At 42.0% G+C, this 13,510-nt stretch overlaps 1 protein-coding gene and 1 long non-coding RNA gene across 2 annotated transcripts in view; one reads left to right on the forward strand and one right to left on the reverse strand.

The window, feature by feature from the left end:
• The window catches only part of CHST3 (carbohydrate sulfotransferase 3), a 60,968-nt gene that overhangs the window by 41,196 nt on the left and 6,262 nt on the right, over positions 1-13,510 (forward strand). The gene's annotated exons all lie outside the window — the stretch shown is intronic.
• Positions 7,240-13,510, reverse strand: part of LOC116518397 — a 54,197-nt gene continuing 47,926 nt past the window's right edge. Inside the window, exon 3 of the long non-coding RNA XR_004256550.1 lies at positions 7,240-7,279. This is a non-coding gene — a long non-coding RNA (uncharacterized LOC116518397). The remainder of the gene's footprint in view (positions 7,280-13,510) is intronic.

The raw sequence follows: 13,510 nt of genomic DNA on the forward strand, positions 1-13,510 counted from the left end.
AGAATGTCATTCATTTATAAATCCATCAATAAATATGGTTCAGAAAACACTTTAAAAACAAATATCTGCATATTTATAATTGGCTCCTTTGCAAATTATTTAAAAACTAGTTGATAACCCGGCGTTGTCTGAGTATTTATTTATAGGGGGAAAATGTCCAAAACAAACATAATTTCTAATGTTGGATTTTGCCCCTTACCAGAGGCAGCAACCTAGTGGAGTACTGTGAAGCCGAGGTGGCGCAGTGGTTAGGGTGCAGTACTGAAGGCCACTACAGCTGACTGTTATCTGCAGTTCAGTGGTTCTAATCTCACCGGCTCAAGGTTAACTCAGCCTTCCATCCTTCCGAGGTAGGTGAAATGAGGACCCAGACTGTGGGGGCGATATGCTGACTCTGTAAACCACTTAGAGAGGGCTGAAAGCCCTATGAAGCGGTATATAAGTCTAACTGCTATTGCTATTGCTATTGAAGCCATTACCATGGCAACTCCACTGCGCTGTACAGTACAAGCCATTTTATGGCAGTACAGCAGACACCATTTTAAGGCACAACAGGCTGTATCTTAACAGAACACCTCCCAAGGGGTTTTACCCCCACAATATTTGTTTCCAGAGAGTAACCTGTGCACCGTGTTTGGTTGAAATTGCTCAAGGCGTTCCAGAGCTATATGGGAAAATAAGCGTGCACACACACACACACACACACAGAGATATGTATGTATGTATGTATGTATGTATGTATGTATGTATGTATATATATATATATATATATATATAGAGAGAGAGAGAGAGATTCTTGCAGTGCTGTGGAACAAAAACATGGAGATAAAGATGCAAGACATACAGGCCTGATATGAACTGGAAATCTTAGAAACTCTTACAAGCAGCACATTCCTAAATAGGTCTCCAGGGCCTGAAGAGCTATTCCTGTCCTCTTCCACTGGTTTTCACCCAAAGAGTTTCACTGTCATAAGGTTATTTTCAGTGATCAGCCTTCTACTTCAAAATAAATTGTGTATATTTAAGAAATGCTATTTGTTCTCCTCTCCTGTATCCATTTCTTTTACATTTTAATTGTAAGCCATCCTGGCAAGATTTTCCCCTTAAATTTTAAAAACCTTTGCATATAGTATCCAAAGTATTTTAAAATGCATTGGTGGTAACCCAAATAATAAGGCGTTTGATCCTGAGCATGGTTAACTATAATCCTGAAGGTTTTATGGATTGAACTAGGGCAGTGATGGCTAACCTTTTTGTTGCTGGGTGCCAAAAATAGCATAATGCAACCTGCCCCCCACGCGCCACACTACTCGCCTCCAAGCTGAACTTGGTATTTCCTCTGGGGGGGCCGGGGAAGGCCGTTTTTGCCCTTCCCAGGTTTCAGGAAAGCCTCTGGAGGCTGGGGAGGGCGAAGAACAGGTCCAATGGGCCAACCAGAGGTTCCATTGACCTGTTGGGCCCGTTTGTCACCCCCTGCAGGTTCCAGAGCCTTTCCTGAAGCCTAGAAATGGACAAAAACAGCCTTCCCCGGCCCTCCAGAAAGCCAAAAATCAGCTGGCCGGTGTGCGCATTCGCACTGGAACTGACAACTCACGTGCCAGCAGATATGGCTCCACGTGGCACCTGTGCCATAGGTTCTCCATCATGGAACTAGGGTAAGGCCCCAGCTTTCTAAGAATTATTTTAAGTGAGATAATGATATTTGCCACATTTTATACAAATAAATTTAACTATAGCAAGAGAAACAGCATTTTTTTTAAATAAATCGCTTTTATATGATTCTAGAAAATTAGTATGGTACTCTTCCTGTACTGCTTTATAAAACATACAGAAACGTTTTGTTTCCAAGATATTGTTGTCCCCACATTTACTGTATTTTTCAGAGTATGATGCACTCCCCCCCAAAAGAGGGTGAAAACTTGGGTGCGTCTTATACGCTGAATGTAGCCCTGCCCACCCGCCAGCCTCCACTCTTTCACCTCTGCCTTCCAGCAACTTGCCTCCTCGCAGCAAACAGTGAACAGCCTATTTCAGTTTCAGAAAAGCCTGATTATCACAAGCAGCTGATCGCCGGTTGGATCGGCCTTCCGACCATCAGCTGTTTCAGGTTGCAGGAATTGCCATTGCCTATTGCAACCTCTGCTTACCCAATTTTCGGCCTCTGCATCCCATTTTTTAATTCTGCGTCCCTCGTTTTCGGCCTCTGTGTGCCCCATTTTCCGCCCATTCCTATCCCTGCCTCCTGGAATGGACTGAAAATGGGGGCAGGGAGGTGGCAATAGGCTATGGCAATCCCTTTAGCCTGAAATAGCTGATGGTCAGGAGGCCCGACAATCAGCTGCTTGTGCTAATCAGGCTGTGCTGAAAATGAAACGGGCTATTTGCTGCAAGGAGGCAACTTACCAGCTCCATAACTGGCCCACGTTCCTCCTCAACTTCCTCATCGTCCAAGTCTGCCACCAGCTCTAATTGTCTCCTGCAAACACCTCTCCCCTTTCCCTATGGGAGGGGCCATTCACTGTTCACCTGTGGCCTTACTCCCAAATTGACCCTTGTGCCTTAGCTGTTCCCTTCATCTGGGAACTCTGCATATGCACACAATGGGAACAGGCTCCAGCTGTTTGTTTGCCTCACTGATGTCTGACTCCGAAGGCAGCTGATAACTGTCAGACAGCCCTGGCCCCATCTCGGCCTCCAACACAGACCACTCGTCAGAGCCTTCCCCAGACTCCAGGACTGGTCCATGTTCCTCCCCAACCTCCCTACTGTCTGATTCTGCTGTCAGCTCTGCTGGCCATGGGCAGGCCAAACAGGATTTGGGACATCGACCTCCGCTATCTTTGGAACAACTTGTTCCCAAATTCAGATGTGTTCCTGCCCTGATGGCATTTTGCAAAATGGTGAAAGCAGTCCTCTTTAGAATAGAGAGACAGTTTGGGGTAATAGTTAAAGCACCAGTCTAGAAAACCAGAAGACCGTGAGCTCTAGTCTCACCTTAGGTATGAAAGGGTGCCAGTTCACTCTCTCTCAACCCATAATGTAAGGCTTGGGTGACAAGTTGGTTGGTCACAATCAATGAATCAATGTTTAGTTGACCCTGCACTTGCAGGAAACCATTAGAAGAAAAATGTTGTCCTAAAGGTTTTCAGAAACAACAGTGTTTGCTAAAAGCTTTTATTAGTAGTATTGTTTATTGGTTTTAATGGGTTTGGGTTTATAAGTATTTTATAGAAGATTTATTGCCTTTGCAGCAATCTGCTTAGAAATGTGAGAATTGGTGGCATACAAATTACAGAATAACAGAGTTGGAAGCGTTCTTGAAGGTCATCTAGTCCAACCTCTTACCCAAGCAGGAGATCTTAATACCCTGTTTCCCTGAAAATAAGACCCAGCCAGGAAATAAGGCCTAGCGTGATTTTTTTAGGATGCTTGTAATATAATCCCTACCCCCCAAAATAAGCCCCAGATAAGATCGTCAGCCAGAAGAACACATTTAGTACCGCATTTCCCTGAAAATAAGACCTAACTGGAAAATAAGCCCCAATGCAACTTTTGGAGCAAAAATTAATATAGGACCCAGTCTTATTTTCAGGGAAACGGTACCATTTGGAACAAATGGCTGTCCAATCTCTTCTTAAAAATCTCCAGTGTTGGAGCAACCACAACTTTTGGAGGCCAGCCATTTCACTGATTATTAGGGGAAGCCCAAAAATTGAACTGTAGACAAAAAAAACCCCATAAGTACAATTTTGATTGGAATTATAAGCAATAGGCATGGTGACAACTGCGGACGAAATATAATTTTAATTGAATACTTCAGGAGGGGGGAATTGCAAAAGGTAGACATGGTATATGGAACATCTGCCTTTCCCCACTTTCCACAGCAGGCTCAGTATTAGCAGTGTGTCTGCAGATGAAGAATAGACAGGAGGATTTCATTTTATTTATTTTTTGGCTGGAAAGAGAGCAGGCAGCTGTTCCGTGAAGTGTAATTAAATAATTCCTTTCAAAGAACTGGTGGTTCTTTCTCCCCTCCTTCCTTCTCCCCCCCACCCAATTTTCAAGATTTGCCTTAGCTCTAGGCTCCTTCTCTTCATTTGCAGATCAGAGTCGAGTCTTTGGCTTCTGCAAATAAACAGCTGGTTGGAGGGACAAGGTGGGCTGGTAGAAAGAGAGTTGCGTTTCAGAGCTAGGGGCGAAGGGTTCTGTAAATTAGAGGGGAAGTGCAGCATGGAGTCATTGGAAGAGATTTATTTTGGAAACAGAGAAATGTAAAGAGCAGAGGTTGATGGATGCTCTCAGCAGCTGCTTCTCCCAGACAGGATGGAGGTTGCCAAGAGAAGGAGCCCCCCTCCCTGTTTTTTAATGGTTCTCACTGAGTTGGACCCTTGTTCCAACAGCAGAAGAGAATGGCCTTCAAGGCTTGATGTAAACACCAAGTCTCCATATGCTGCGCATTCCAGATACTTCCATTCTTATTTAAGTAGCAGACCCAAAAGAGAAAATCATGGGATTCTAAATTTTTCACTGCAGTGCAATCTGACATTTCCTACGCAGGTTAACTGAAGTTTTTTTTGTGAGGGGGGGGAGAGTTAGTGAACACATGGGGAATGCGTACCTTTTTTGCTGATAAAAAGTGGGTGAACTTTTATGCTGAACATGAGTGTTAATGATATATTTCGTTATTTCTTCTACACCGGCGGTGTCAAACTCAAGGCCCACGGGCCACATTCGACTCCCTTGGCGTGCTTAAATCTGGGTTGCACGGCCGGCCTGGAAATAACAAAGGACCATCCCATGATGCCTCTGGCAACCAAAACAGGGCACGGGGGGATGTCCGTGCGCAGCTTCCCCCATATCCTATTTTGGTCAGCAGGGTGCTGCAGGAGGTAATCCAAGCCAAAAACAGTGCAGGGGGGGGGCGCGTCAGCCCCTTTGCAGCCCATTTTAGTTGGCAGGCTGCTGCAGGAGGTGTCTATCCAGCCCTTGTAGAAATCGAATTAGACGGTTCCACCACAAATGCGCGAACGGCAAAAGCGCGCCTGACTAAACAGTGGTGACAAAACCGCGCCGACAAAACCGCACCGACGAATGAGCGCTGAAGCGCGCCGACAACAGCGCGCCGACAGAAGTGCGCTGTAACCCTAACCCCAAACCTAACCCTAAACCTAACCCTAAACCTAACCCTAAACCTAACCCTAAACCTAACCCTAACCCTAAACCTAACCCTAAACCTTACCTTAACTTAAATCGCGCTTCTGTCGGTTTTAGCGCCACGGTTTTGTTGGCACGCTTTTGACGTTCGCGCATTTGTCGGGTCACGGAATTAGACAACCCTGTTCTACACTGGTTCTTATTGTTTTTGTTTGTTTGTTTTTTCTATTTTTTATTTTAACTTTGGAGATAAATAAAAAAAATTAAAAAGTAGGTGAACAGGTAAAACGGTATGGGTTACCTATTCTTTGTTTTATCCACGTTTTTTAAAAAAAACTGTGCTGTGTATTAACACTTGATAGAATATCTGTGAAGGAAAAAGCATGTGTGTCTATACTGTACAAAGATCAGCACCATGCAAACTGGTATACCCTGTAACACTCTATGGAAGCAAAAGTTGGACTTTGAAGAAGGATAGAAACAGTATCGACGTTTTTGAACACTGATGTTGGAGAAGATTCCTGAAAATACCATGCACGGCGAAGAAAACAACAGTATCAATCATTGAACAAATCAACCCAGATTTCTCACTAGAAACACAAGTGACCAGGCTCAAATTATCCAGACATCATAACGCAAGAACTTTTTAGAGAAGGCTCTGATGCTGGGAAAGGTAGAAGGATAGAGAAGAAGACAACCAGCAGCAAAGTAGATGGCAATAACCGTGGTAATGGATGCACTTTAGAACAGGGGTCCTCCAACCTTGGCAACTTTAAGCCTGGTGGATTTCAATTCCCAGAATTCCCCAGCCAGCTTTCCATCATCATGGAAATATCTACGGTATCTGTGTGGTTCCTAACACCAATGCAATGCCACAATTTCCCCTTTTGACAGACTTTGAAATTAGCTCAATTGAGACAGAATTGTTCTGGGGCAATTACAAGGGGCAGGAGTTGAATGCCCCCTCCTCACCAATGCTTTGCTGTGTTTGTCACCTCTACATGGCTCAATGCAAATGGCTTGCATAGTTAATGCTACCTGACATGTTATAGATAGCTGTAACAACAGCTGTCAGTACTTCAGATAAAGATGTACTGTTTTTCATTACTTAAGAAAGAGTTGTAGTTTAAACAATTTTATTGTCAGGGTTCCAAGTAACACTCCCAACGAAAGAAAACTCCGAGTCTTAAGTTTCCTCAAAGTTCCATTTTATTAGAGATGTCATTATTAGCACATCTGGGAAAACCTGAATCTGAAAGTTTCCAGGTTTTCCCCACTGAAAAGAAAGTTCAATTCTCCATCCCTCCCAGTCACCTCATCGCAGCTGCAGGGCAAGGTGACCGTGACTCTCTGAAAAAGGAATGTTATTTTGACTATATATCTCCCATACTCCATATAATCCCCCCTCCCATTTTCCAACAGTAGAAAATATGGCAGGCCTGAAGGCCCAAATGTAAAAGTTGGCTTCCAGATCTACATTTATTTTTATTAATTGGTGCTGTTGCAGTCTGAAAGCTTCCCCACCCAAAAGCAAGTTCAAGTCCCTGCCCAGCACCCACATGTCCATCACATGGTCCAATCAGGCACCCTCCCAACTGGAGATGCCTCCCAGTCACACCACTCCAGGTGCAGGGCAAGATGTCCTTGACTCTGAGAAAGGAATGTTATTTTGACTATATATCTCCATATAATCCCCCCTCCCGTTTTCCCACAGTAGAAAATGTGGCAGGGCTGAATGCCCATGTAAAAGATGGCTTCCAGGCTTGACAACAACAACAACAACAACATAAAAATAAAATAAAAAATCCACTGACAATTCAAACTGCTGACTTTGCAACAGTAAAATTGAAACTGTTTCACATTTAATATGTGAATGCAACAAAATTGCATAAACTGATTACAAAACTAGACACGACTGAGTTGCTAAATTAATCCATTGGTTATTATGTAAAAAATATGACTTACCTGTATCCAAAATGAGAAGGTGAAGATCTTGTGGCACTTTCGAATATAGATGGATCATCATTTGGAACACAACATGCCAGATATCACAGTTGTAGAGGGCCAAAATGTACAGTTTATTGATATCGCCGTATCAGGAGATGCCAGAGTCGAAGAAAAAGACCTAGAAAAAAACCACGAAATATCACGACTTGGCTACCCAAACTACACGGCTATAGATGAAGCATGTAACAGTGATACCCATTGTCATTGGGGCACATGTCCATGAATTTTACAAAACACAAAGAAATTGCAGCTTCCTGCAATAACATCAGCAGAACTGCAAAAATCTGAGCTACTAGGAACATCATATATTTTAAGAAGATACTTGATTGATACCCAAGACGCTGGCAGCAACCCATATCAACTTTTAGCACCAGTCAATGGTATTTGTGACACATCTTTAAATGTTCAGTTGACTTAAGTTTCATGTTTAATGAATAAAAGAAATAATAAAATAATACAGTAACTTATCTAACTCAAAGTGAAGTAATAGAGACTTGCTTATTTACTTGTTTATTTTCCTTAAATCTTTGCTAGTTCTACAACTGACTGAAATGGGCCCAGGAAATCTCTTTCATCCAAATGCCCCTAGAATTGCGAGGTGTCTTCTTTCTCAATCATCTTGAACAAGGATGATATTTGAGACATCTGGTTTAATGGAGTATTTTTTTTTCCAATAAATAGTTGCCATTTTGAGCATGCAGGGGCAAGTGACTGTCAAGGCAATCTTTCTGTGACTTGCTTAACACTGGAGGTGAATCTGAGCAATTCTGTCTGTAAAAAATAAAGTATCTTGAGGCAAGAAATGACACACACACAATAAAGAAAATGGATCTCTTCCATTTGCACTCCAAGGCGCTCTACCTCCCTTTTTCATCAAATCAAATCTTTATTTTACTCATTGACTAGCACACTAAACTCCATTATTTCATTAGAATAAAATACTCACTGTAGAACAGTCATAGAAACACTATGCTTGAATATAAATGTAGCCAAGTAACAAAATAATACAGTACATTCATTTCTACTAATTTTATAAAGGTAAAGGTTCCCCTCGCACATATGTGCTAGTCGTTCCTGACTCTAGGCGGCGGTGCTCATCTCCTTTTCAAAGCCTAAGAGCCAGCGCTGTCCAAAAACGTCCCTGTGGTCATGTGGCCAGCATGACTAAACGCTGAAGGTGTGGCGCGGGAAAGGTACTGTAAAATCTCCATTCCCTCCCCGCCCCAGAGCAAGGTTACTGCAAAATCCCCATTCCCCCCCCCCCACCATCAGCTGGGACTCAGGAGGCAGAGAATAAATGTGGGCGGGGCCAGTCAGAGGTGGTATTTACCGGTTCTCTGAACTACTCAATTTTCCAAAACTGGTCAGAACCTGCTGAATACCACCTCTGACCCTCCCTCCCCCTCAACCCCCCTTCTTCGAGAGAGAGAGAGAGAGAGAGAGAGAGAGAGAGAGAGAGAGAGAGAAAGAAAAGACCAACACTGCTTGTTTGTTTTAAGGCAAAGAAATGAAGACAAGAGAAAATGTTTTTTTTTCTCCAGAATTCATATTCCTCACTCTCATGTCCATTACTTCCACACCTGGGTCCTATCTCTACATATGACCCTTCCTCTGATCCCCAGGGCCTCCACTCTACATACATTCCATCATCTGAGCCTTCAGTGAATTCAAGAAAGCAAGTCTGATTTAATTGCAGGCACTAGCATTGTGCAATTTCAATTCAATTTATTGTGTGGTCGGAGAATAATAAACAGATTTAAGTCAGAGTTAAAATACATTTATAAAGCAAGCTAACATTTATAAGTGAGATCCAGGGTATAGCCTATATTAAATGATAATGTAAATACTAAAATTATATTAAATATGGTAAACATGTAAAATGAAACGTATCTAAAAGTGTTAATATTGACAAAGTAAAATATCTAAAATGTAAATAGATTATAATTTCAAGGAATGCATTGTGGGACACTTAACTAGGTTAAGCCAGTGCCACAGTTTAACAAGCCAAAGAACTAAGACTATGGGCAATTATAGCTCCTTTACATTCTGTGGACTTCAACTCCCAGAATTCCTGAGCCAGCCATGTACAAGCAGGCTAGCTGGGTCAGGAATTCTGGGAGTTGAAGTCCACAGGTTGTAAAGGGACCATAGTTGCCCACCCATAGACTAAGACAGAGGGCTTCAAACTTGGCAACTTTAAAACTTGTGGACTTCAAGTCCCAGAGTTGAAGTCCACAAGCCTTAAAGTTGCTAAGTTTGAAGCCCTCTGCTGGCTGCTATCCTTAGTCTCAGACTAAGCTAATCAATAATGGAGCTCTAAGAATGCCAGATGGTCAATGGGCATGTTCTCGGTTTCAAAATGTCTGGCTTTTCTTCCTCCTACCAAAGACCTTCTGGGGTTCTTCACAGGAAGGGAGAAAGGAAGGAAGGAAGACGAGGAGAAGGGAGGGGGGGAAGGGAGAAAGAGGGAAGGGAAAGTGAATGAGATGGATGGATGGAGAGAAAAAGGAGAGGAAAGAAGGACCACAAACCTGGCACTAGACACAGCTTCACAGAATGGTTTGAAACAGCACAGCAATCCAGGCTGGAAGGGACCTCAGAGGTCATCTAGTCTAACCCCCTGCTCCAGCAGGAAACCTTATATCATCTTGGTTATTTTGGTGTCTCTAACACAGAAGAGAAATCCCCAGGCATTGCCAATCTTTCCCACCCAGTAAAAAAACAAAACCTAGAGCAAAAACTTCATGCAGTATTAAAAAGAATAGAAAAGGAGGCTGCTGTTTAATGGACTGCTAAATTGGCAAAATGGATGATTAAATTGGCCACACCCACCCCATCACATGACCACCAAGCCACCAAGCTGGCTGGAGAATTCTGGGAGTTGAAGTCCACAAATCTTAAAGTTGCCAAGTTTGGGGACCCCTGGACTAAGATCTGCTCCAAACAAAGAATTTGAGAAATCCAGTCCCATGGAGTCAGAGCTCTTGAGGGGGAAAAAAGACCCTGTTTGGCCTTTTCAAGGGCATGTATCTTCATTTCAATATGCCAACTTTTCAGTTTATATATTGTCCACATTAGAAGGCTGTCTCTTTAAGCCTTCCATCAAGCAAAGGTTAAATCCTGGGAAGAACGATTTGGCTATATAGACGCAAAAGCTTTCACTGCACTCTTGAGTTTGTTGGAGCAAAATGCCCCCCCTGGAAGGTAATTCAATACTAGCTCATTGTGTCTCTTTGGCAAGATAGCAAATTTAATATTCTTAGGGCTGATCTTTTTTTTCTCTGTAAATGTGCTAATTAATATAGCTAACAAGAATCAGTTTGTTTGTTTTTTTTTTGCTTCTTTTTAAAAGTTGGTCTTAGGTGACAAAATATGCTGGACCAGCATTGGTTCTGCCATATAATATTGCCTGTTTCTCCATTCGGGGAGCTGCTTTAAGGAAAGATGAAGGCAACATCCCTTTAAAAAAAATACATATTTTTAATTTTTCTTCATAATACATCACATTTCCAGTATTGCAATGGTTAGTGTACAGGCTTTATTCAATCCTTTTTCAGTATACATAGTTTTATACCCCCTGATTATAACCAATATTCTCTTAATCGTACATTTATAGTCTCTTTTAAATACATAATGAAGCTATAAGCATTATTTTCATAATTGTACCATAACATTCTATATATTTATCTCTCTCCTTTCCCCTTTCTACTGCCTTCTCCTCCCTTTTCCTCTTCTCTCCCTCTTCTCTCTCCTCTTCTCTCTCTTTCCCTCTCTCCTACTCCTCTCCCCTCATCCATTTCCTTCTCTCCTTTTCCCTCTCTACTTCCCTCTTCTTCTTTCTCCTTCCTTCTCCTCTTTCCTCGACTTTTCTCCCCTCCTCTCCTTCGCCCCACTCCGATCTATTCCACTTCCGTCTCTCCCTTCATCTCTCCCTTCCCTTTCCTTTCATCGTTCTCCTTATTATATATAAATTTACATTTCCCTGTACAGTACAATGTATTTTCCAAGTATCGTCTCTTTCAAATACCGTCTTTCTCTGAAAATAAGACAGGGTCTTATTTTCTTTTGACCCCTGAAATAAGCACTTGGCCTTTTTGTGGGGGGAAGTCTTATTATTTTTGAGGTTCAGGAGGCGGTGAGCATGGTCACCTCATGGCTGCTGCTGTGTTGCAATATTTATGGGGAGGCCTTATCTTTGGGGGAGGGCTTATTTTAGTGCATGCGCTCAAAAGCCCGATTGGGCTTATTATCTGGGGAGGTCTTATTTTCAGGGAAACAGGGTATAACCATATATTTTCTTGGAATTGCATTTAAAGAAAGCACACTTAATATGATTTTTTAAAACATACATAGTATTGTACGTCATAATAGTATCTATTAATTTCTATGGTTATACCTGAGGACATCCTTTTTTTTTCCAGGTTGCCTGAAAGCCTGAGGAAAAAAAAATGAGGGCCCTTCATGAATGGTTGAGAGCAGCGTGTGGAAGATCTGAAATATGTAATTGCTAAAGTGTACACCGTTGTCTTAATTAACCACGGTTTTATCACGCCTAATGAATTTGATCAGCCATGATGGCAGCGCCAGAGCTTTGATTCTCAGAAAATTAATGAGAAAAACAGTCTCCCAAATGACAGGAGAGAGAGGAAAGCAAAGGGGATCAGGTTACAGTGTTGTATTATTGTGTTGCTGTAATGTTCAGAACGGTCTATATCTATAAAATAATAAACATGTGAGGGAAAAGTGTGGGCTAAATGTTTTTGATAAGCTAATTTTCTCTTTGCAAGAGGGATTTTTTTTTAATGTAAGGAGAACAATTTGACAACCTGCTTAGCCAGCAAGATTGGCATACAAGTGGCCCTTGACTTATGACCATTCACTTAATAAATGTTTGAAATTATGACTGACCTCTCTGGGCGTATTTATAACCCAGATTCAAACTTCTGGCAAATCCTGCCTTGCCCTGTTGAACTTGAGGGGACTCAGCAACTGACCTGCATTTACAGCTGTTTGCAGCAGCCTGCCTTTACAATGATCACATTTTATGATATTTTTGCAAAAAACCAACATTTATTTCTGGCTTTTTGTGTGTGTGTGTGCAAAAACATGATGTAACAAACCCTGGGTTCACTTAATGACCATGTTGTTTGCTTAACTGCAGCATTTGATTCATGATGATGTGAAAAAAGTTGCAAAATCAGGTTTTTAAGGTGATCTGAATTATGACCAGGATGGGCAGGTTTCATTATGGTCAGAACTCAAGGACTATCTGTACTTTGGTTTTGTTGTTTTATGCTGCTTAACTCTGAATTGCAAAGAAATCAAATTGTATTTTTGGGATGCCTAAATCAAGGACATGCCCCACAGACATCTTCAAAATTAAATCCTAACCATCAAAAGAGCTAGACAAGACCACCGTTTTTCTGCACCCAGAAGTTAAGATATATGCACAACACTAAGTCAAAATGTGGTTGGTTTGTGGCTTAGCATACTGTGTCACACCCACCCTTGTGATACACAAGGCATGGTTTGTGGCTTGACGGTGTGAACTCCGCCACTGTAAATCAGTGAACATACAGTATGACCACAGGGATAGTTTCATAGTCATAGTACCACTAGATCAGGGGTGGTATTGACTTACCTTCCCTACGGGTTCACAAATGTGAGCACGCACATGCGCTTTTGGTGAAAATAGGGGCTACATGGGATGCTGTAGAGCCGGGGCAAGGGGGCACGGCCACCCGCGATTTCTGCTACTGTTTTGGGCGAACCAATCCGAACCAGTAGAATACCACCTTTGCACTAGATACTGCACTGGTGAGACCACATTTGAAATACTGCGTCCAGTTCTGGTCGCCATGATACAAAAAAGATATTGATACCTTAAAAAGAGTGCAGAGAAGAGCAACAAAGATGATTAGGGCTCTGGAGGCTAAACTATACAGTGAATGATTGAGGGAACAAGGGAGTTCACACCATCTTTTGTCTAGTCTTAACGAAGAGAAGGACCAAGGGTGATAGATAGCAGTCATCTAGTACTTGAGGGGCTGACACAGAGAAGATGGGTTCTACCTATTCTCCAAAGCATCTGAGAACAGGACAAGACGTAACATATAGAAGGTCATTAAAGAGAGTTTTTTCCCCATTTTTTAAAACACAAATATCATCTTTGAAACATTTCCACATCAGTAAGCCTGCATTATACTCTTTTTATCTGTACATGTATACCTTTATATCTATATATCTCTATCTCTATCTTTACATCTATCTATCTATTTATCTATCCCTCCATCCATCCATCCATCCATCCAAATGGAAAAAATACTGTTTAATAAAAACATTTTAAAAA

Source organism: Thamnophis elegans, chromosome 15 (genome assembly GCF_009769535.1).
Source record: "Thamnophis elegans isolate rThaEle1 chromosome 15, rThaEle1.pri, whole genome shotgun sequence".
NCBI classification, from domain to species: Eukaryota; Metazoa; Chordata; class Lepidosauria; order Squamata; family Colubridae; genus Thamnophis; species Thamnophis elegans.